This window comes from Diorhabda sublineata, chromosome 11 (assembly GCF_026230105.1).
Source record: "Diorhabda sublineata isolate icDioSubl1.1 chromosome 11, icDioSubl1.1, whole genome shotgun sequence".
Lineage (NCBI taxonomy): Eukaryota > Metazoa > Arthropoda > Insecta > Coleoptera > Chrysomelidae > Diorhabda > Diorhabda sublineata.
In genome coordinates this window covers 9,990,421-10,015,078 of record NC_079484.1, presented here as the reverse complement: position 1 = coordinate 10,015,078, position 24,658 = coordinate 9,990,421, and the positions used below count along the sequence as shown (strand labels likewise).

The 24,658-nt window shown below is 30.9% G+C and overlaps 1 protein-coding gene across 14 annotated transcripts in view; it reads left to right on the top strand.

The window, feature by feature from the left end:
* Positions 1-24,658, top strand: part of LOC130450265 (brain tumor protein) — a 421,334-nt gene that overhangs the window by 315,951 nt on the left and 80,725 nt on the right. For 4 of the 14 annotated variants that reach the window (XM_056788571.1, XM_056788572.1, XM_056788567.1 and 1 more), the window contains exons 1-2: positions 9,550-9,783; positions 9,845-9,915. The exons of 6 other annotated variants lie outside the window; for them this stretch is intronic. The gene's annotated coding sequence lies outside the window, so the exon portion shown is untranslated. Of the gene's footprint in view, positions 1-9,518; positions 9,784-9,844; positions 9,916-24,658 lie in introns of those variants that run through there. 4 more of the 14 variants (XM_056788578.1, XM_056788579.1, XM_056788576.1 and 1 more) reach the window with 2 other exon arrangements.

Here is a 24,658-nt window from a genome sequence, read left to right as displayed (position 1 = left end):
AATCTAACATACAACATTGAAAGAGATTCTTTATATCGACGTAATGGTTCAGCGATATAATTTTTTCCGTTAGTATTTTTAGTTTTCTTCGGAACGACTTGCAACGCTTGCTGGAAATCATTAAAGCTACATTGATTCTATGAACACCGACTTAAAATATTGATTTGAAGTTATGGAGCTACTGTTGAGAAAGTAAATTACATGTATTTGGGAGTTATTGAAAATAATACTTTTTTAATCTTATGATTAATACAAATTCATAAAATGAGGCGATTTGTTTAGGCATGATATCCACTTAATTGTGTATATTCAATTTTTAATAAATAAAAAAATTATTAAAAGTATTATATACAAGGGTTGCTGCCTAAGTTTTGAGATATGGCAACACTGAGAAGAATATGTCAAAACTGACATTGCCATAATAAAATTTGACATCTTTAATGGCGATCGTACTCAGAACGTTTTGCCATACGAGTGCTATTTTGAGTTGTTTACAGATACTTGAAATATTCATCTTCAACTTTCAACGTGATTTAAACCAACATCAGTGTGTCTATCAACTTACTTCAACTTCTATCAACTACTTTTGGTTATGAAGCACCATCTCGAACCACCGTGATTTGCTACTTTTCCGAATACAATCGTTGTCGCACTTCGCTACAGGATGTATTTCGTGAAAGTCGTCCAAAATCGGCTGTTGTACCAAAAAACATCAATACTGTGCTTACACTGATAATGCAAGATCGTTATGTGACATAACTTGAGATTGATATATACTTTGGCATTAATTCCACTTGCATATATTCAATATTGCATGAACATCTCTCAAGAATAGCTCATTCGGTTGTCGGAAAAATGCCGAAACAATTCAGTCGTGGTACATCGCGACATATGACGATTCATGGATCTATGCATATAAACCCGAAACTAAACAACAATCGACTATATGTGTCTATTAATTCCAACAAAAATTGTTCGCACACGAAGCACTTCGAAGCAAATGGTCGCCTGTTGATGTCATCTATACAGATTTTTCCAAAGCTTTTGATTGCTTGATTCATGGCATTCTTCTGACTAAGCTATCCAACATTGGTTTAACTGATTCATTTACCAACTTTTTTGTCATACCTCACGGATAAAAGACTTACTTACCATGGTTTTAACTCCATAGAAACTCTTCTGGGGTGCCACAGGGCTCAGTACTTGTGCCATTATTATCTTTAATATTTATAAATGACATTGTCTGAGGATTACATTCTAATGTTCTCCTTTATAAAGATGATCCGAAGCTATATCATTCCATATGGAACATTCATGACTGTCACTTACTTCAATCTTGTATAGATCCAATTTATGATTGGTGTGATGAAAATACACTTAATCTTAACATTTCAAAGTGTAATACTTTATCTTTCACTAGAAAACTCAATCACCTTCATTTTAATTATCGCATTTCTAATAATATACTTAAAGCGTCTGTAACATTCAAAGTTCATGGTGTTCCATTGGATAGTGAATTAAACTTTGTTGAACATATTAATATTATCCTTATTGGAACCTTTAGAAACCTCGGTTTTGAATTGAGAAACTCTAGGCAATTTATCGAAATTAAAACCGTAGCTTTACTTTTTAATTCATTCGTTTTACTAAAACTATAATATGCCCAAACTACCAAACTCATATCAGAAAAATAAATAATATTCACAAAAAGTATTTTAAATAAGGGATTGTCCAATAAGGAATTGACAACTTTTTGTCAAAATAAAATGAAAACCATTTGAGATATTTCAAAAACTTTATTATCGGGCTGAAGTACAATCAAAACATTTATGAATGGAACTCGACTTCGCTCTTATGGTCACCGCAGGCACGTTTGCAGCGGTTGAATCGTTGGACCCAATTTTCCATGACACATTTCGGCATAAACGGCTGCTATTTCGCGTTCAATGTTGGCTTTGAGCTCTTCCAAAGTCGTCGGTTTATTAGCATAGACCAATGACTTGACGTAACCCCAAAGAAAAAAATCTAGAGGCGTTAAATTGCACAAACGAGGCCGTCAATCGACTGGTTCATTTCTTGAGATAACACGCTCATCAAACTTGTTCTTTAATAAATCGATTGTAACGTGTACTGTGTGGCTTGTGGCGCCGTCCTGTTGAAACCACATGCTGTCCAAGGCCATATATACCAATTCGGGCCAAAAATAATCGATAATTATGGCGCGATAACGATCACCATTCACAGTAACATTGCGACCACTATCGTCGACGAAAAAATATGGCCATATGACGCCGCCGGCATGCAAACCGCACCAAAGAGTTATCTTTTGTGGATGAAGTGGTTTTTCATTAAGCACATGTAGATTTTCACCCGCCTAACACCGCATATTTTGTTTATTGACAAACCCATTGAGCCAAAAATGCGATGAAATTGTTCATCTTGACGCATCTTTTCCAGGGCCCAATCCGAGAACGTACGTCGCTTCGAATGGTCCATCGGCTTCAATTCTTGAGTGAACCTGATCTTGTATGGGTGTAAAGTAAGTTCCTTACGCAAAATTCGCCATAAAGTGGTCTTGGCGATGCCCAACTCTTGAGAACGTCGTGGAATTGACTGATTTCGATCATTTGCTAAGGACGTTTCAACGGCAGCGATATTTTCTATACTTCGACCAACCCGTAGTCTCACTGGCCCGACAACATCACACAACGAATATGAAGTCTCAAACTTTTTTCTCTAAACTTGTTCCTACCGGTCTACTAGGTCGAGAATTACGACCGAAAATCTGAGGTAACGCTCTTAAAGTAGCGGCCACTGACTCCGAATTTCTGTAGTAAATTTTTGAGATTTGCAGACGTTGTTCGTTCGTGTGGTTCACCTTGATGAAAAAGTTTTGCCTACTGAATAAACTGACACTGACAGTTCGATGTTAAGTGAAAAGGTAGATTCACAAACTAAATTCAAAATTGTCGAGTTCCTATTGGAAACCCCTTTATATGTGAACAATATTTATAAACTATAAGGATTACCTCAAAACACACTGTTACAACGCTTTAACTTAAACGATGTGATCTTCCTTGATATTCCTTCACAAAATTGTGACATAAAATTGACTGTCCAGAATTGCTAGGTCTATTAAGAATACATACTCCTCGAGTTGCCACCCGGTCCCACTTTTTATTCTACTTTCCAGTTGCTAGAACTAATGTTCTCAAATTTTCTCCTTCATATCGAACGGAATAATATCACTGTCAAATGTAGAATTATCTGCATATTTTTTGCGGCACTACTTCTAACATAAAAGAGAAAGTTTTTACCGTACTTTAACTTTCTCATTATTCGTGTTATAATGGAATTCCAGAACTGCTTATTTTTTTCGTATTTTTGTGGGTATGTTATTCACCCTTCATCTAAATGTACAATTGGTTATTTGTAATTTACAGCTTTAATTGTTCAATTGTTAACTCTTATGTATGCCTTTCTCAACTTTTAATTGGCCCTCGGGCTGAAGGATGATGTAAATAAATGACTGAATAAAATAAAAAATAAATAAAAATAAAATAACTGGATAATTAGGGAACCCAATCGTAGAAGACGAATCCATCACGACATTGCGAGCTCTCACACATCGGTTCAAAGGAAAACGTTTTTGAACAGTCAAAACATCAAATTGATCGATTGATGAATTACGAAATCAACGTTACACCGGAAGAAGCGGTTAATTCGTTCAAATCACAAGCTTTAGAGGTACCTCAATCTGAATAAAAAAATTGGATTTAACACATGCAAAAGTGCATTAATCTTAAAGTAGAATACTTTGAAAAACAATGGAGCCATATGCAATTATAAATATTTATTTTTATTTGTATATCTTAAAACTTAAGTAGCAACCCTCGTATATCTTTTCACTCTGATATGCAGGACATTCTATACAGAGAATATAATGTTCGGAATGTAAAAATAATGCAAAGAATTGTTTTTTAGTTCTATCAGTAGACAGAGAAAACTTGATTTTTAGATACTATTATGATTTTATTATGATTTACATTGAAAGTTTAGACACATCTATTTTGTTTGTGATTTCTTCTTATTTTGTACAATTATATGATAGACTAAGCCAGAATAAGAATAATGAAGCTTATTTTAATATTTCAATCAATATATTCAACATTACACAACATACAAGTTTTCCTAATCCTAAGCTATTGAGAGTGTCGCTTTTCATATGTGAAAATTCTTAACGATTGATTTAAACATGTGATAACTTTTTAAAACTAGCTTCTAATTCTAGGAAATGTACAATACTTTACTTTATTTTAATCATACCCTCTTTTTTAATTGACGACGCAATATGTTTTTATAATAAATTGTATGTCAAAACATATTAAATTCTTGTGTGTATTATTTGAAAATAAGGAAAATATATGATATTGAAGTGAAAGACACAGTTAATGAATGAATGCCATAGTGTTGGTCTAATCCTTTGGATAGTGGAAATTTGACGCATGAACATCTTCCACCTTCGTGGGATATTTAGGTTACAAATAAAGCAGTAGAAATCAACCTAGTACCAGCAATCACTGATTACTGGACTCGCTTGGACCAAACATCGCCATTTAAACTCATTAGTTAAATTCTTTAAAAGTTGCCAATTAGTGCCACACAAAACAACCGAATAAACATCGTTTTATTGAACTCATTGTTATTTACGATGAAAAATGGATATATCTCAATAACTCGAACATGAAAAATCAATGGTTAGACAAGAGATTACCAGAACCCGTCGCAAAGAGAAATCGATTCTAGCGCAAAGTCTTGTTGTTGTGTCTGGTAGAATTATGAAGATTTATCATATCCAAGTTCAGTTAACCGCTAATGGGTTTTCTCACAACTGTTGTAATAGAAAAACACATGCTTCGGTTTCTAAACATAGACTCCACCTGAGCTAGTGACTGTCCGGATCCATTAATTTCCTTGTCAAGTCAATAACAAAACAATAACTACACCACATTCTGCGAAAGTTACGCTGAAGTTCTTGGTGGTATCAACTCCTTCCACATCCTGTCCAAACCTTGCACTTTGTAAAAAAAGCCACCAGTAAGCAACCGTCCTGCAATACTAGGTATTGGTTTTGTATAGATCTTGTACTGCTGCTGTCTTGGTCTCAATCTTGTGAACCTGAAGCTGGCCTTTGTCTTGATCTTACTTTTTCTGGAAGACTAAGACCAAGATCAGTTTCTCTTATCAATAAACAACTTTAAGGAAAACTTTATAAAAAGGTGGATAAGGATATGTTGATTTGGAAAATACAGGGCTATAATATTTACCATATTTCAACGAGTTGCCACTGATTGACGTATTGTTAAAATGTATTTTGCTTAGTTCGCACAATATTAATCTATTTTTTATCATGTTCTATTAAATAACTATCAACAAACTTCTACGACATTGTACGTATCGCTGTGTTTTTTGTTTTTATTATAACCTACAATATTATAACAGTAATCTAGAATTTAAAAGAATAACGTATTTCCTTTTGTATAATATATATATATATATATATATATATATATATATATATATATATATATATATATATATATATATATATATATATATATATATATATATCATAGATAACCGAGACAATTTCAATTAGGTAAGCAGTGAGTGTGTATACTTAATATTTGTTTTGAAAGCAATCGAAAAGTCAATGTTTTTAAACAATCGTAATATTTAATAATATTTTTATCAATTAAAACATATATTTGAAGGACGTTTAAAATAAACAATACAGAGTCGCCCTATACAAAAACGAAACATTTTTTCGTACTAATATAAATTACTTTAAAACCCTCACATTTTCTTGTACAACTAACTGTAAGTAAATCTCCAACTTTATTAAGCATAATAGTCTACTATATTATTTTTCAAATCTGTGGGATGTTACAAAAAATTTCATCTTATTTTTCTAAGCCCTGTACGAGGATTGAAAAAATAGTCGTGGAAATAAAGCATAGGAATTTCTGAGCAGTAAAACAGGTCAAGTTGCAAGAAAGTGTATTTGATTTGGGAGAACCTCCGAATATTTTGTGAACCAAAATTACTCGTGGGTTTTCGAGATCGCTAAAGTCGCACATCAAACAGAGTAGGGTTACTTGCCATCTTCGTTGTCTGCAATAATCCCGTGGAAATTCGTTATGAAATATATCCACACTTGGAGTTTACGTGTTCGCTGTGCACAAATATCACTACGGAGATGACTTGTGAAGTACCTGGTGCCCGTGGTGGCTGGTTTATACGTCGTTTCCCGAAGCTCCTCGGAAATTCGTTATGAAATTGGCCAAATATATACATCCTTTGAGGTTTCAAGATCGCTGATCACGAATATCACGACTCGAAAGAGTGAACGAGTGCATGAGGTTCTTATTATTAAAGATTGCAGATATAACTCTGAGTAGCCGGTTCGATTTCATTTTTTATTGTAATAAATCTTGTTTTTTTCAAAAATAGGGAATTCAATGGTTACTTGTTGCTGCATTATAATTCTGTTTCTTTATTTCCGTCGACTCCCATTTCATTGTCTCCATCAACAGTTTCTTTGGCAGAATATTCATGTTACTCGCTGGGACAGGCAATTGTGTAATTTTTATGCTGTTCTTTCAGTTCCCATCCCCATTTGCACTTGTAAATAAGTCCTTTTCAAGCTTATTACAACGATATCGGTATATATCCCTTTCCAAGATATCACCCCTCAAAGGTAATATATAAAATTGTGTTTTTGAATTTTTTTTATAACCTCAGTAAAGCTTAATTCTTTAATTAACGTGTAACTGGCAAAGGAATAACTACGGGTATTTTTCAATATTCCTGTTACATCATACGGGAATGAAATTCGCAACCCTTACTTTATTTCATATCAAATTTTATTTAAGATAAAGAATAATAAAATAAAATTATAACTTGAAATCCATGTTCTATTTATAAATATTTTTATTCTTAATTTGTTTTTCCAAAGCTGCAGTACACGTTTAGAAAGAAAATAAAAAATCTATTTTAGTCACCACTTTGTAGGGGCGGCTGAGGAAGTTTTGTTATAGGAAAGACTCATCTTAATTTGATACGAGCAAACACCTTCTGAATTTTCTCCATAAATTTAGAAGCACCCAGTATATGAAATTTCTCACGTGATCGATACAATTTGGTAAGAATTAGTATAACTGCTAGGTATGCAACAAAACATGAATACTTTGTAGTCCAGTCAAATTAGTCCTTAAAATAGAAGTAAGATTACAAAAATTCCCATAGAGCTAAAAATTGGTATGAATGTTCAGAAAACTATTATAAATGAATTGGGAAAACTTCCCATTAATCCCCCTTGTGCAAAAAATTTTATTGATGGTAAGAGTTTGAAAAAATAGTTTTTTCGCGTTTTTCAGCTAAACGGTGAGTTTTACAGCAAAAATTATTTTATTCGTAATATGCAAGTTAATGTACTTTTATATACATTGTCTTATACATACATGCTCGTATACCTGCTCTGTTTCAAAGGTCTCATACTCAACGAAATACTGTTAGTTGTAAGCATTCCTTCGTAGTGACAACTCGTGGCTATCGCTTATATTTTGTAACAAAGTTTGTGCATTTTATTGTTTTTTTAAAAAAAATGTCGCAATTCTGCTTTATTTGTAGTCAATCTTTGACTGAAAGTGGATTTGTTACTGTTGATCACGGCCTTAATTGATGCAAGTATAGAAGTTTCTTGTGTCTCCTCTTTTATATATAAGTATAATTATTCCCACGTGCCAGTCTACTGCTCTTATTTTGTCTATTCTTGTTGCATCACCTAATTTCATTTCCTGTATTGCTCATTGTACTTCTTTTTTACTTATTTCATTCCTTATACCTTATACTTTTCTTTTGAAGGATATCTAAATTATTGTCTCCATATTTCCATAATATCATCTTCGTTTGTTATTACATCTTCTTTTGTATCATATATACTTGTTATAGAATTCTAATTGTTATTACTTGTTTTTCATTCGTTTTTAATGGCTTCGAAGCCATTTTGTTCTCTTTTCCCTGCCTTCATTGTCTTTTCATTCTTTCATGTTCTGTCGTTTATAAAATTTTCCTTTTTTATATACTTCAGTATCCTTTATTTAATTTTATCATTCCTTTACCATTATTCTTTATTTCTGTTACTCTCAGATACTGTTCCTATTATTTCTTCTATTAATTCGTCTTCTTTACTTGTTATAGTTTTTTATTCCATATTCCTATGATGTTCTTTTTATTTGTTTCAAATTTTCTAGTTTTTATTTTCACCTTCTTCCCCTTTATTCCGTTCTTTTTGCCTATCTCTTTACTTTCTTTTTCTTCTTCTGTTTCTCTTCCTTGCTAAAGTCTTATCCTTATCCGTATTCAGGTCCGTTATTCATAATTCTTCTAATGTTATGCCTGTTGTTATTTGTTTGACTCCTAAACTAATTTATTTTGATTGATATTCTATTTCCAGATCTTTCCTCATATGCTTGAAATCTAAACGCCATATTAGGTATTTCAAATCCAAACACATTAGTGTAGTATGGCTAAAAATGCTTCCATTCATGGATTCAACGCTGCTAACTAAGGACAGAAATTAATTCAATTTTCTTAAATAAAATAATTCGACCTATTTTTTATAACATCTCGTACACATTTTGCATATTTTCTAAGAATATTTATTTTTGGAAAAATAGAATTATGGTAATATCATAATGAAAATCCTCATAGACAGCCGTTAGACAGAAAAATGCATTTTGTTGTGACATAAATTGTTATTTATATTAATAGTATCAAAAGGTTTCAATGAAAAAGACATACACCCAAAAGGTAATAATTTCTAATTAAATCATGGTAATGTACATTATTAGATGTAGAATTTTTTTATGAAATGTTTTCTATGATTAATGAAATTTCTTCTACCTATTATTCATCAATAATGATATATTTCAAATTCAATCTATGACGTTAATAAATCATAGACAAATAAAAACATACCAAACGTATGTGAAATAATTGCAAACACAATATAAACACATCATTTTATATAGATATTTTTTACGTTACACTAAATGAATCTGACTTTTTCTTAAATAATAGTCTGCAAGATTTATGCAATGTCGATTAAAGTCGCTAACTGCTACAATCATTTACTTTCAACTGTCAGTTTGTCGGTTGGTTTCTTTATTTTTATTCATCAGTTCAACCGTCAACGTAATTCCAATCGAACAGTTCTTGAATCGCGGTCGTTAGCTACTTGTGGCGCCTAAATTTTTAGCGCCAAAGACAATTACCGGCTAAAAACTACGTTATACATTTAATATCATTTCGAAAATTAAAATATGTTGGTCAGAGAACTAGATATTTTACTTTCTATCCTTTATCTGTCAGAAAAAAGGGGTGCCAATGTCCAATAGGGCGCATTTTCAACGCGAGGGGTGAGAGGTCATATCAAGATTCTCCCTCCCTACTTCAGTCCCGAGTAGATTTTATTTGAACATCTGCCGTTGCGCGCCGTGTGGTAGAGACTGGTGAGCGAGTCAGTTTCAGTTATGTAGAGTCACCTCATCAGTTCACGTCGCATCGAACAAAGTGTTTCGTATCTACACTGTCTGTGCGCGTCTCAACTAAGAACAAAGTGTTGTTGAAAAAGTAATGTTTTGTGCGTACCTATTTTACTGTCTATTTTAGTGAATAATTTTTTCATGTTTTGTTTTGTTGGGCCTTTTTAAATTAAATGTAAGTACTGGACGCGATTGAAATATTCCTAATTTAGATTGTGCTTTGTTTATCTCAACAGTACGTGATCCTATGGTGTTCCAGCTTTGACAAAGGATTATATTGAATGAGTAGTGCTGGATAACGAAAAAAGTAAATACTTTTATATATATTTGTTATTTTTCGTTATTTTATTATCTTTTTCTTTGTTTCACGTTCATACTGGTTCTTTGACCTTGGAAGAGTTTAATAACATGTGCACATTGTTTAGTTATAGTTACCTTTAGATATAGCTATTGTTCGTTTTATAACCTCAAATTATACCGGTCGCCTTTTTCGCACACAACGTGGAACTCTTGACGTTTTTGTTTCTTGTTCTTTTATAGTTTTAACGCCCTAAGTATTCATATAAGTACGTTATAAAAGTCTTGTAAAAGCCAATTATAATCATACAGGCACGCCTATTAATAAATATTTTTCTGGAATTATAACCATGTGTTCATCATAGGTTTTGCCGGTGAATATTATTAGAATATTTTGGTATTTCAGGTATACTTAAAATCATACTTAAAATCAAGTTTTCTATAGACTAGGTATGAGTATGATGAGGAAGATTAAGTTTAGTATATTTTAAAAGTTAACTACTTTTCCCCCACTTTTTTATTGCTGATATTAATATGCACATCATCATCTTGAAAAATGTAAGGATTTAAATAGAATGCTCTTTCTTCCGTCACGTAATTTTAATAAATATTTTTCATAGTATCCTATAGATAATAGCTTTAAGTAGAAAAATGCATTATATAGGCATATACAAAAATAATCTGGATTAGTAATGTTCTTGATTTTAGATCTTTTCTGATTTAAAATTAATTTATTTAAATATGATTATTTTGGCCTATATTCTGAGGGTCTTTTGATACTATCAAGTTTCCAAAGAAATTAACTATTCGGTTAAGGGATTGATTTGACTTCATATTTTTTTGCATGATATGTAATTGGCTATGATATTTTGGTTCCACCATGGAAATATATTTATGAATTTTTTCTACTGTCACGACCTAAATATTAGTTATGATCTTTTTTGTTCTTCAAAAAACCTCAAGTCACTACCATACAAAGCTTGCTTACTGAAACAAGCTATTCATTGATTGTGTGGCCTTACAAAATCACCTTTATTATAAGCTCTTCTTATTCCACATATCTTACAAAAATTCTCATCATCTGTATTTTTGTACTTGGTAGTTATAAAAAAATTTATTGTATTACTTTGAAGCTGAACATCTTTTATACAGCTAATTTTAATGAAACTTAACAGTATACAAAAAATAAGTTTATTCTTTTCCAAAATGTAGCATATACTTCCAAAGGTCTATGATTGTCATGTTTCCTCAAAATCAGAGTCAATTAATGTTTAAGGCTGTAAAAGAATATTGAGCTGTTCTTACCTCTTCCTCAATTACAAACCACAAGCTGAAAGCATGGATGGTTTTTAATTTCTTAATAATTTTTTTGACAAAAGTTACAACATATGTGACCATGCTTTTGAGCCAAAATAATGCTTCAAACTCACCCTGGTGCTTAGGTTCAAAAATATTCCACTTTCAAATGACTGGACACAATAAATTGTGGACAAGAAAAATAATAAAAACCAAAGGAGTCTGGTTAAAATATATATTTTATTAAGTATTTAAAAAAGTAGTAATTAAATACATTGTTCTGGGTCTTCTATTCCTCACTCCTGGTTACTGCTTCTGAAAAACAGCAGAAAAACAAAATTTCGGAAACAGTTTTATTAACATAGCATACTATATTAATATTTTCCATAAATAAATTAATTTGAAAAATATTTACTTAAGCAATTACTTGATATTTATGATTGTGTGATATATACCAAAAATTTTTTTAAGATAAAAATATTAAATAATACTCTGCACATTTTTGGATTTTGTGGCAATTGATTCTCAATATGTTTATAAAAATTTTACCAGGGTACAACTATAGGAAACTGATTTTGTTTTGTTGTTTTTGTATCTGAATTTTTTATTGTTTATGGAAGTTTGAAATTGAGAAGTATTATTTTATTCCTTATTATACTAATAACCTCACTATTCTTACTTTAAAAGTGTCTACTAATTATCCCTGAATGATGAGGCTCTTCTCCTGCAACTCCCACTACTACAATACTGGCTGCCATTTAAGTTGAACAGATTAGGTAACTACTTATTAGACATCTAGTCAGTGTAACACCAACATAATGGAAAAGTTATGAAAACCATGCCACATTTGTCTCTCTAATCATCCAAGTAAGTGAACTAGTTTCTGACTACAGTTTTTTAAGAGACCATATCAAGTACATGAAGTCTACAAAGTAAAAGGCATAGAGGCATTTAGGATATTATAATCCGGTCAACAGTGACCAATGAGCATTTCGATTCTAATTTAATCCAATAGAGTTTTAAATTTAAAACTGACGTATACTCATCAACATTTATCAATTTTTGTAGAATTGATTCCACTAAAGTTTAACATGCACACATAATATCTGCTTTTACACTAAAAACACTAAAATAATTCAAAGGACTTGATCATCTTAGGGGGATATTCTGGTCTAGAAGCCTAAAATTTATGCATTTTTGAAATTAACTTAAAAATAATGAAAAACTCTTTCACTATCAATTTTTTTATGTTTATTGACTTTTTAAGAATATAAAAAAATGTAAAAAAAATTCAATAAACTACAGGTCAGTGAAGTGGGGGCTATAAAAAACGGTGCACCCTGGTTGACATGATCCCAACACTTGTAGTGATCTGGAACAAAAAAAATTTAATCTGTGAAGATGTCCCTACCGCATTGACCTTAGCCAAGAAAAAAAAATTCACAAAATGGCGTCTACACGAAATATCAATTTTTTGTTTCCTTTTTTGACCTTTCTGTATTTTTTTATAAATACTCGAAATTGAATTTTTTAAAATCCAAGCCAGACGTGTTGGAGAGATATATAAAAAAGATTTCCATCAAATTTCAAAGGAATCGGTCGAGTAGATCTTGATATATGTCAACCACTTCAAAAAAAGTTCGAGAATGACTAGTTAAAAGTTTGAGAAACAATATCAGTAGAATAACACGTCCCACTCAGATAACTTAAACGCTACGTCACAAAATCTACTGTATCTCCGTGAATAATACGAATTTTTCAAAAGCCATTTAAGGACATATTCTTAAGGATCTAAGCTTTGAAAATATGCAAAAAATCGATTTTTTCAAATTTCTAGACCAGAATACCCCCATAAGTCTTCTTTCTAACCCAGTACTGTTAAGAAGCTGGATAGCCTCGACATTGATATGATCATGGAGTCTTTTCTCATGTCTTTTTGCTAATTTCTTGTTGGTCTGGTTAACAGTGTCCATTTTCAGGAGGTAACTATTGCAAATATACCAAGGGGCATTTATGTTCCTCATTACTTTATTTTGTAATTTGTATGATTGCCAAGTATCATATAATAAAGCATGAGCTTATTATGTAGAGACAGAGTAGAATTTCTTGCAATTAGCCAGTACATTTTTGTATATCTCAGTCTTCTCTTCTCACTTTCCATCGAAGTTTCACATCTAAGGTAACACTTAAATATTTTGCTGAGTGTGAGTGTTTAATGAGGTTATTATTTTTTATGACTGGAATATGATCTATCCTTTTATTTGTATAGTTAATATGAACTGATTTAATTTCTACAAGTTTAATTTTCCATCTCTTCGTTCAGTTATAGATACCGTGGCCAGCTTTTTGTAGTTTATTAGTTATTTCTTCATTTTTATCTTCTACTGCTAGAATGGCAGTGTCGTTGGCAAATATAGTGAAATCAAAGCTTTGTTCTCAGTAGATAATTTGGACACATTCCGAATATATTCTGCATATCTTTGTTCACAATATGTTCGGAACATACATTTCACCACGAACTATTTATGTACATCAAATATTATAATTTGAATTCAAAACTAGCTAGGAGAATACAATGTATATAATTAACTGACCTAAGGTTTATCCTTAATATTTGTAAGTATCTATAAATATACCTTTTAAATACAATTATGTAGAAAACAAGATAGGTTAGAGGTTATTTCATGGTAAATATCACAAAAAGGATGAATTCACTTGCGCCAGATTAAATATCCTTACCCTCGTCCGAGGATACATTGGACGTGTTCAGAACACGTTTTGGTGACAGAACATGTTTAGAATATCTCCCAGGAACAAAGCTAAAGTTTTAAAAGTCATTGAATGAATAAAAAAAGGAGAGCCCATCCAGTCCTTCGCTCAACACAACTTATTTTTGTTCTAAATTACTTCAGCATTAACATTTTCTTCAGTAACTATTTTTATGATGTTGCAATTAATGAAGTAAACACAGTAGATGCTACTATTGGAAGCTAATGTTGATTTTATATGATGGCATATTGTCGGAAACTAGTTGTAGTAGCTACTACTACTGGTCAATGCTCTACATTCTCTATTATCCCAATTGTCCCAACTACTTGTAATATTATGTATTGCAAATAAGGCCTTTATTGTGGAAGCAGTATGTAGAACGGAACATATTGAAATTATATCAAATTTTGTTGTCTTGCACAGTACTGAATGTACATTTTAATAGAAATACATATTTTTCAATTTCAATGAATTTTATCTAGAACTAATAGTTCATATTTTTATGATGATATAATAGGTTTCCACTATTTTATTGTAGGAAATAATTTGATAAAATCTAGTCTGTTTTTAATGATTTATTGATGTGTTAATAATTTTATCCCAATTTAGCTTCTGGTTTAGGTTACTTTGCTTTAATTAAGTGTTTTAATATCTTTCGGTGTATAAGTAAATTTTTGTTATATATATATATATATATATATATATATATATATATATATATATATATATATATATATATATATATATATTATTTTCAATGATATATTTATATATTTTGATAAATATCAAAATAGATTGAAACTTCAATTTTTCTATCAAAAGAGACAGAAAATCAGGACGATTCATCGAAAAAAACATATAAGATCTAAGAAATAAAAGGGCCAAAGGAATTTAAATTTCACAGCCCACATTAATGTCTGGTATGTCTGGTGACCATCTAATATTTTTCTTAATTGATATAACAGACAAAATGTCAATAAATAAATTGATTCTGCAACTTGAATGAACAAATTGCATATAAAACACACTTAAACTTCTGAGTATTTTTCAAACTAAATAGAGCTCCAATTCTGAAATAAGTTTTGGAAATATTCATTGAAAAATGAAATTATATTATATGTGATTAGATCATTAGGAGGTTATTCACTTTATAAAGTGGGACGACTGAAAATTAATAAAATAAAATGATTATATTGAATCAATTAGCAATGTAGCGAAAATAAATAAAGATATGAATGTTATATTTTTACAGAACAACAAAAGTAAACCTTATCATTCAACTTTATGATATGTAACCATTATTTATAATATTTGAACTAATAAAAATATTTCTATTTCCTGTATGCTTTAATTTTATAAAAAAATTTTTTCTCTAAACATTCCATTCAAGATGCTTGATTAAAAATAATTTTTAATGAAATAATTTCTACAAAATTGAACAATTTATGAAATTTTTTACATAAAATATTTGCATTAATAATATTATTTAATAATAATTTCGTGTTGCATTGACTTACTGTTAGTATTATTTCGGGGCTCTATTCTTTTTGTAGAGGGATAATAGTAAATGTTACATTAAAAAAAGAAGATAGAGTAAGTTAAATTAAATATAACGTGGGGCAAATAATTGAGCAAATTATTTAAAGAAAACAAAATGATATGAAAGGAAAAGATGAAGGATATTGACCATCATGAAAAAATATTTCTCAAATCATACAGTCCAAGATGCTTGATTAAAAATAATGGTTAATGAAATAATTTCTACAAAATAGAACAGTTTATGAAATTTATTTCATAAAATATATATTTTCACCAATAATATATATTTTGTGTTTCATTGAGGCTGCATACTTTTTTGTAGAGTGATAATAGTATTTATTATTTAAAAAAATTAACGTATAGATGAATAGTTAGATCAAAAATGACGTCGGCAAAAAAATTGAGCAAATTATTAGAATAAAACGAAATGACGTGAAAAGGAACGTTTTGAAAAATAATTGTACCCTCTACAATTGAATTAGAAGATGAATTAATTATAACAACAATGTGATATTCCAAACCTGATCCTAATATCCTAAATGCTTCCTGATTCCTCCAGGCTAAGGATTGATGTCGCATCTCAAAGTTTCTAGATAATATCAATGAATAATGGTAACAAGAAACAGGATCGACTTAACTACCTTTTAAGTCATGATTTGCTAAGACCAAATCGTCAGATTTATTAGAAAACAATAATAAATTCCATATCACTGGAGCGAGCATTAGAATTATCTAAATAGACTATCATGCCAATCATTGTAATAGGAGGTGTGATGTTGAACTGATATCTAAATTTTATATATGAACTTAAGACTTATACAACTTTATCTAGACTGTCATGATAAAGATATTTGTTTTTTAACCGTTCAATGTGATAGAAAATATTCTCATATCTAATGTGAATAGTTTTTCAAACAGCAGTTGGTATAGAATTTGAATGTACTTTTAACGACTAATTTTAAACATTTCTGTTTGTTGAAATTCAATTATAGTCCATTCGTCTAGTAAACGAAACAAATTGCCTGATAAGACACCACTGGGTAGCTCTGTCTATAATTATATGCACTGAGATAATATACGTAAGTTCCTCGTACACATATCTTAACTCCTGTGCTCCTAGGAGTTAACAGTTACAGAGTTAAATAATATGTGTTATAGTTTCGAAATAAATTATATAATTTCAAAAGCTATGGTTAAAGAGATTAACCTTGTTTTTACTATTTTCACTCAGTCGAAATTTCTTCGCTAAAATAATGATCTATAGGTTCTAAAAGTGATTGAAATTGATTTTTTTTATATATTATTTCTAGAATTCGTCACTAGATTACTAAAAATAGTTAAACATTTATTTAAGTTGTTGAAAACATGTGTTATAATCCGGAAACAACGTGACGTCAATGATTTAAACAATACATGAAAATATTCAGTCGTTGAAATCGTTGATAATAAATTTTCAAGTAAAACCGACATTATATTTAATCGTATATTTTTAAATGTTAAATTACTGAAAAAATGAACTCAAAATATAGTAAAAGTCATAAGTAATGCGGATAAACTTTTCCACAAACAAAAACAGCTGAAATTCTTCTTGCTACATATAGATTTTTTACGTAAGATTAATTTGGGAGTCGCTCGTTCCCCTCAATTTTATGTTTTCCAAGATTCATATATCCTTGGGTTATTTTTACGATTCGTTATCTTGACCTTACTTTTAATTCTTCAGTTTTTATATTGTTTTTTTTTCTATAATAGTTTTTATTCCTCTTCAATTTTTCTGGATGTTTTTCTATGTTTAATGGTTTTTATACCGGTTGTATCAGCGATTGTCACATTAAAGGTAAGACGTTCTTTGAATGTACCAATACAAGAGATAACTGTTCGATGTTTGTAGTATCTTTCAAATCATTCGATATCTAAACAAAAGATATCAGTTTTATTGAGGAAATTACTTAGCCCTCATACAAACTTAACAATGGAAAGACCTTGGCTCCTTCAAGATTCCCGTTTTTTTAGCTCTTTAGCTGAGTATATTTGTCTACTTTTTCATTATATCTGTCTTCTATGTTACAATGATTTGGGATCGAAATGTCATTATATCAGAGCTTTCTTGAATTGTTAAGTTCGTAGTTTCTATATTATCTCAGTATCTATGTATATATAGCTATGGGGTCTCGTATACACTGCGACCCAAAGGATCTATTGTGTCCCCTTTTCTTGCTGCGATACTGGAGAAACCACTGTTTACAGCTGATCCACCAATCTCACTCCTTTTAAAAAGTCTAGAATATGGGATGGCTTTAATTACCAGAGATCTTCGTCTTCTATTTCAAGCGCTCGCAAGGTGTAGTACTTAGCCGTTCCTTGTTGTTTCACACTAGCTTCTTCAGAGGTTTGTTGAGGCGGCATTGCCCCGATAGAACTCGTAGATTGTTCTTACTTAGGTTGATACTTTCAGCAGTTCTACTCTGGTCCTAGTTTCCCAGAAAAGTCTTTGCCTGTCTCAGCCCCTGTAGGTTGACCCAATAATTGGTTTTGCCCTATTTTCCAGTGCTTTTTTCATTGTTCCGCAGCTGATACCACAGAAAGGTTCGGGTCTCATGAAGGGCTTGTCTGGCCCCGCTTTATCGAGCTTATCAGCTCGTTTTTATTTTTCTAGGCAATCCCAAACAAGTTTGAATTTGATGTAATTGGAGCTTAGAGCTCTAATGGCTGCTTGACTGTCAGATCTTCTGTTTGCGATAGTTCCTCTTTAGATTGAACTGAACACATTTTCAATTGCATAAATTTCTGCTTGAAAAATGCTTGGTGCGGTGCACAGGCATTCAGAGTATTTGGTTCTGGATTCCTATTCCAGTTCCGTCTGCTGTTTTGGATCCATCCGAACACCAGTTAATGGGCAAATATTAACATATTTATATTCTATAACTAGAGACTAGTACTTGTAGTATGATTGGTCAATATCTTTTAGATTCAAGTTGTATTTTTTTAAGTTCACATTTTCCACCATTTGGTAAAACTTATTTATTGTTGTTTATCATTTTTGCAGTCGGTTTTGATTTTATCTTTCCTATATTTGCTTTCCACAATTTACAAACGAATTTTATGATAGTAGAATTTACACTATGCGGCAATCTGCAATATTTTCGATTAATACGTATATTTATCTATTACATATGATATGTATAAATGTTTGACACAAATTACGTTATACCAGGAAAATGTGATGTGTTAATGAAAACTAGTCGTATCGTATGTACCAAATTGCTTATCTGTTATAATAATAATTACAGTAAAAACTGAACCAACTAAACTAAAACAATAAATATGAATCTCAAAACAATATCATTTTGTGTGAATTTGTGTCAACAATCTGAATAATACTAGGAAACTGACTACTGATAAATTACAATAACAGTGATAAATCATTTCCTGGAGCGGGTATTCACATTTTTCAAATATGCATCTTTACTAAAGCACTTAAGCTACCATCGGGATGGTTATTAGAACATAAATCATTGATTGCTTATTTTTAATTTCAGATGAGAATGTCATTTTTTGTAAAGTGCCGATGAAATGTATTCTCAGTTATATTTGTAAATAATTTACAAAAACAAATATTGGATTGATTCAGCTTAAATCAGTAAATAATAAATAATCAACATGTAAAAATTCCATCGAGATATTTTAGATTAATGATTTCAAGGAGAATCACGACGAAATACAATCAAATTATTTCATAATAACTCAAAATCAAACCACATCACCAAATAATCAATCTAAGCTCACAATCTCCAAAATTGAAGCTTTAATTTTAGCATTTACGGTTAGAAACTAACGGCAAACTGTTTACCTTCAGCTTCTGAAGACGATAACTTAGTTATCGAAACGCGAGCTAGACAGTGTAATTGTGAGTGCTGGTATAGTGGTACTGTGAACTGTGAATATCACCAACGGTTCCAAAAATTTAAACTTAGCTGCAAAAGCTTGGAAAAGAACTATCTAGATTAGACCTAAAGTCTAATCTACTTTCTCCACTCGATGAAAATATTTATATCACAATCACACCATCAATAGATTAGTGAAGATAATCGTAAATGAGATATGTCACTAAAGTTAGTACATCAATATGAGCAGACAGAAAAAAATAATAAGCTGAAAATTACAAAATTTTTCGCTGGGTAAGTTTTGGAGAAATTGGCTGTTCTTTTAACTTTAGAAGAAAGTTAGCAGAGCTATTCAAGTTGAATATGCAAAATCAATAGATAATGAAAGTGGAATAGTCCCATGGTAGAAAAAAATGTTTTGTAAAAAAAATTTTTTATTGTCTGTAATTGGTGACTTTCACGCAATGAGTGAAAAACCTTCACAAAAACGACCAATGCTAGTTAAATGTTGCGGAAAACATGAATTTTTATGAGTAGTCAAGAAAAAAATGACTTTAAGAGTTTTGGCCTATCATTGGCCAGGAATTATACTCATGTAGCTTCATTGGGACCTGAATATTCAAGTGCTTGACCAATGCTAATTAAATGCTACGGGAAAAATGAATTTTTCTCACATGTCATGAAAAGAATGGTTTTTTCTAGTTTTCTTAGTAGAACACTATCTTTGGCCAGGAATTATAGACTCATGTGGCCGAGTTAGTGCCTATATAATTAATTGCTCGACTAACTCTAATTAAATGCTGCAGAATAGATAAATTATTCGCAGATGTTATCTAAAAGAAGACTTTTTCAGAGATTTCTCAAAAAACAGTGTCATTAGCAAGGAATTCATTTCCACAGCATTTAATTAACATTAGCCACACGAGTCTATAATTCCTGGCCAATGCTATTGAGAAAATTCGAAAAAAGTCATTTTTTTGTGACATCTCATAAAACTTCATTTTTTTACTGGCATTAGTGGAATACTTGATTATTCAAGATCTAATGAGGCCACACAAGTTTATGATTCCTGGCCAATGCTATTGAGAAAACTCGAAAAAAGTTATTAATTGATTATTCGTCTTTTTGTGGAGCTCATTGAACAACGGAGCATTTAATTATGGAAGCATTTTACTTCAATTGTTTATTGATTTTGCACCTGAACAGCCAATTTCTCAAAACTTGCACAGTTGGTGATACTCATACTAAACCCTACTATACACAAACACAAATATACTTTTTATGTCCGGATCTTCAACTGGTTTATCGAAATACGCGTAATTGTGAGTGTTTGTGAAGTAGTAATGTAAATAGTGTGTTCATTAACTGAGTGAAAATAGTAAGACATTGCTCTTTTATTTTCTCCCTTTTTCTCTTCACACAATTGTTAATTAAGTTTTTTAATTTCAACTGAGATTCATTTTATATGCAATAGATTTCATTTCGTAAAAAACTGGAAAGTTAATTTTAGAACGCATTAGAGACACCTGGTTTACAAAACCGTTTCGATAGTTTAACAACGATTTTCTTTTCAGAATATCCTTAAGTATAATCTAAAATACCTAATTTCAAATTAAAAACAGAACGAAATTACAAATGTTGGCAAATATTTGACCGGTCGTTGTGGTTGAAAAATAAATTTTATACCAATTGACGTAAGTTAACCCACGATATATTATTATATATACATAAATCGTCCGATGTGTTTATTCACTTTGACATTTCTCTCAACAAGAAACGTAGTTGTTCATCATTTTTGGTATTTTAGTATATTGTGATGGGTCCATGGTAAATATGCCAGTAAAACTTGTTTATAAAAATGGTATTTATTGCAACAAACAATTGGAGTAGGTCATTATCCTAAATATTCACGATAATCTGTGTACTTTTTTAAACCTTACAATTGAAAGTATACGTCAGAATTCAGGCGAGTTTTTTATTATAAATTCACTCCTCTTCAATTTTCTTAAAAATTGAGATAAATGAAAAAAATTATATAAAACTTGCGCGAAATCAAATACAGGGATTTGATGCAAAAAATTCGGTAGTGAGTAGATGACGTGAAAATAATGCTGTGACATCTTTAGATTGTACAGATTGTCCTTGTGAAAGTTACGGATTGTTAACATTTGGGCATGAGTCGCCCCTGGGCGTCAGATAGTAGTAAGATATGTAATCATGCAACAATTCATAATTTAGAAAATATATGTTCTGATTTCTCAAATTTAAAAGCTTGTAACTCAAAAACGAGGGGTTCTAAGAGGAAATTCTCGGAAGTATATTTTATAAATGGTAAATATGTAGCTAGAACTAGTTTATAATATATGAAAGCTCAAAGTTCAAACTGAAAATATCAGCCCAACTAATATATGATTGACGTAAGAATATAATGTAGATATTCACGAAAAATTCATAAATTTTATGGAAGCATATGATTCAATTGACAGAAGTCAACTAAATATCATCATGAACGAATTCGGAATACCAGGAAACTTGATACAATAGCGAAAGAAACATTGAAGAAGACAATAAATTCTTTGTACATTAACTTCACTAGTTTACCTTCAGTCTCTGAGGACAATAACTTGGTTATCGAAACACTGTTATTGTGAATCTTGGTGTGAACAGTGTATACAGAATAAATATTACTTATCTAAAATATTAGTTGATAATCTTTCCACACGTACTCAATTCATCGTGAGTCTTATAAATCATGTTTTTAGCGTTTTCCCAGACTAAATTCTATTTAAAATGCAAAAGTAAGAATCTATTTTTATCCATTATAAAAATCGCTTGTATGTATGAGAAAATTGAGTACTGTAAACAAACTCTTACGATAACACACACAAAAATGTTATTTTTTTATTTTAGTGACTTGTATCTATAAAATTGATGTGTTTTTAATAGACCAAGCATGAAGACATATGCAATCAAATGTGGTTTTACTCTGTATTATTGACCAGCCTATATCTCATATACAAGTTGAAACGTGTTTCAAACTTGTCACTGCTTGTTTCGATATATGAGAGTATGAGAAATACGAGGGTTGCTTCTTAAGTTTTGAGATAGACAAATAAAAACAAATATATGGATGGATATGTATTTATTGATTTTTAAAATCTCTTCTATTAAGATCAATTGTTGAAACATTTTTTCCATTCCGATTAAGGTATCTCCAAAACATGTGATTTAGACGCATCAAAGGCTTCTTCATGTGTAGGAAAACGTTAATCCTGTGATTAATTTTTGATCTGCGGAAATAAGAAGAAATAATTGGGTGCCAAACAAAGACTGATTGTTTCAGACACTTCCGAGGAACAAATGCTGGTGCTCCATTCATAATTGATCGTTCTAGGTTGCTTTAATGGAACCGTGGTGACATGTGCAGTTATTCCGAAAAAACAGGCGTCCATTTACTCCGAATTGCTTTTTGCGCGAACCACATTTTGCTTTGATTTGGCTAGTCTGGAAAGACCCATCAAGACGATTGCTGTATATTTTCAGGTTTATGAGCATATATCCATGAGGCGTAGCCTGTCACGATCTTATTGATATCTTGTGAAGCAACGCGATTGAATTTTTTCAGCAAATTTTTTGAACCAATCGACAAGAGTTTTTTTTTAACTATTATCAAATTACACAACGAGAACAAATCTTTTTGACGACCTAATGTTTTTGCAATATTCAATGTATGCGAGTGTAACTAATGCCCAAGTATGTCTCAATCTCACGGTAAGTCACACGTTCTAAGCATGTTCAGCACTAAAAATGTCAAACTGTATGACGGCAATGACAGATTTGACATAATACCATCAATGACGTCATATTTCAAAACTTAAGTAGCAACCCTTGTATTTAGCTGTATGACATAAAACTAAACTAAATATTACTATACATTCTATTTCCAGTAGTTTCGGAGAAAATAAAACATTTTCACTATTTTCCAATCTCGATACGAACTTTATTATTTAATAATGAATATAAATAATGCTGTAGGTTATTTTGTAAAATATTTTATTTTACGAAACCTTATCTGAAAAAAAATTTATAAATTAAGTGAGGATAGATAATTTCACCCCCTTAAATTTTAATAAGAATGTCGAAAATAATCGATGTTAGGCTTCTTCGATAGTATGGAATTTACCAAATTTCAATTTTTATTTAAATTTGAAAGATAAACTCACTTTCCAGGAGTGTTTTGAGGAAATTTTCTTATGAGAGACATCATAATTTTATATGGGAATCTCCTGAATTTTGTGGCATGAATTTAGAAACAATTATGACCCTTATATCTCAGAATTACTGGAATTTATTAACACTTACGGTTTGACGCCTTAGGTCTCTGAAGACGTTAACTTTGTTATCGAAACGAGTGTGAGATAGAGGAATTATGAGTGTTGGTGTTTAGCATGACTAATTCAGTAACGTAATTTTCATCTGGTACTGTGACCAGGATTTTTTTTCAAACTTTTCAGGTCTCTGAAGACGTTAACTTTGTTATCGAAACGCGCATGAGATAGTGGAATTATGAGTGTTGGTGTTTAGCATGTCTGTTTTGGTAACGTAATTTTTACCTGGTACTTTGCCCTGGGTTTTTTTAACTTTTTAACACTCAAGAAATCAGCCATTTTCAGTTCATTTATATTTATCAGAGCTAACTGTTATTTTGTTGTACACATTTACAATGCATTCTTTATTCATAGTTGATACTGGGTTTTTGAACTTAGTTTGTTTATATACAGATTAAACTATTACACAAAAAGTAATGTATAAAAATGAGGGAATATTTAAACACCATAGCTGAATATGACCTTCAAATTGAGATATCGATATTTATAATATGTGTTATTAAAAAACGTACTTAGAAATAAATCATTATGGAAGGCGTGGGAATTGCTGATAAATTTATCATATATTTTCAAAAAAAGTGATTCATTATATTAGAATTGATCTTTGGTACCACTTTCGTTTTATAAATCTTTAGAACACAAGTTTTGAATCCACTTAGGAATTTTGGGTAAATTGTCTAAGGTTCTGGTTCACTGGCCATCATTGTAGACTAAAAGCCAGAACCTGCCAGACCAATAAAATATAAAGGCTAGAAATTTTATGTACATTCTCACAACAGCAGGTAAGAATGCTCGGTGGCTACAAATCTTCACTAACGGTGAGTATCCCAGCAAGAGGTAATAAAGATGTGTCATAAATGGGTATCTACTTTCTATT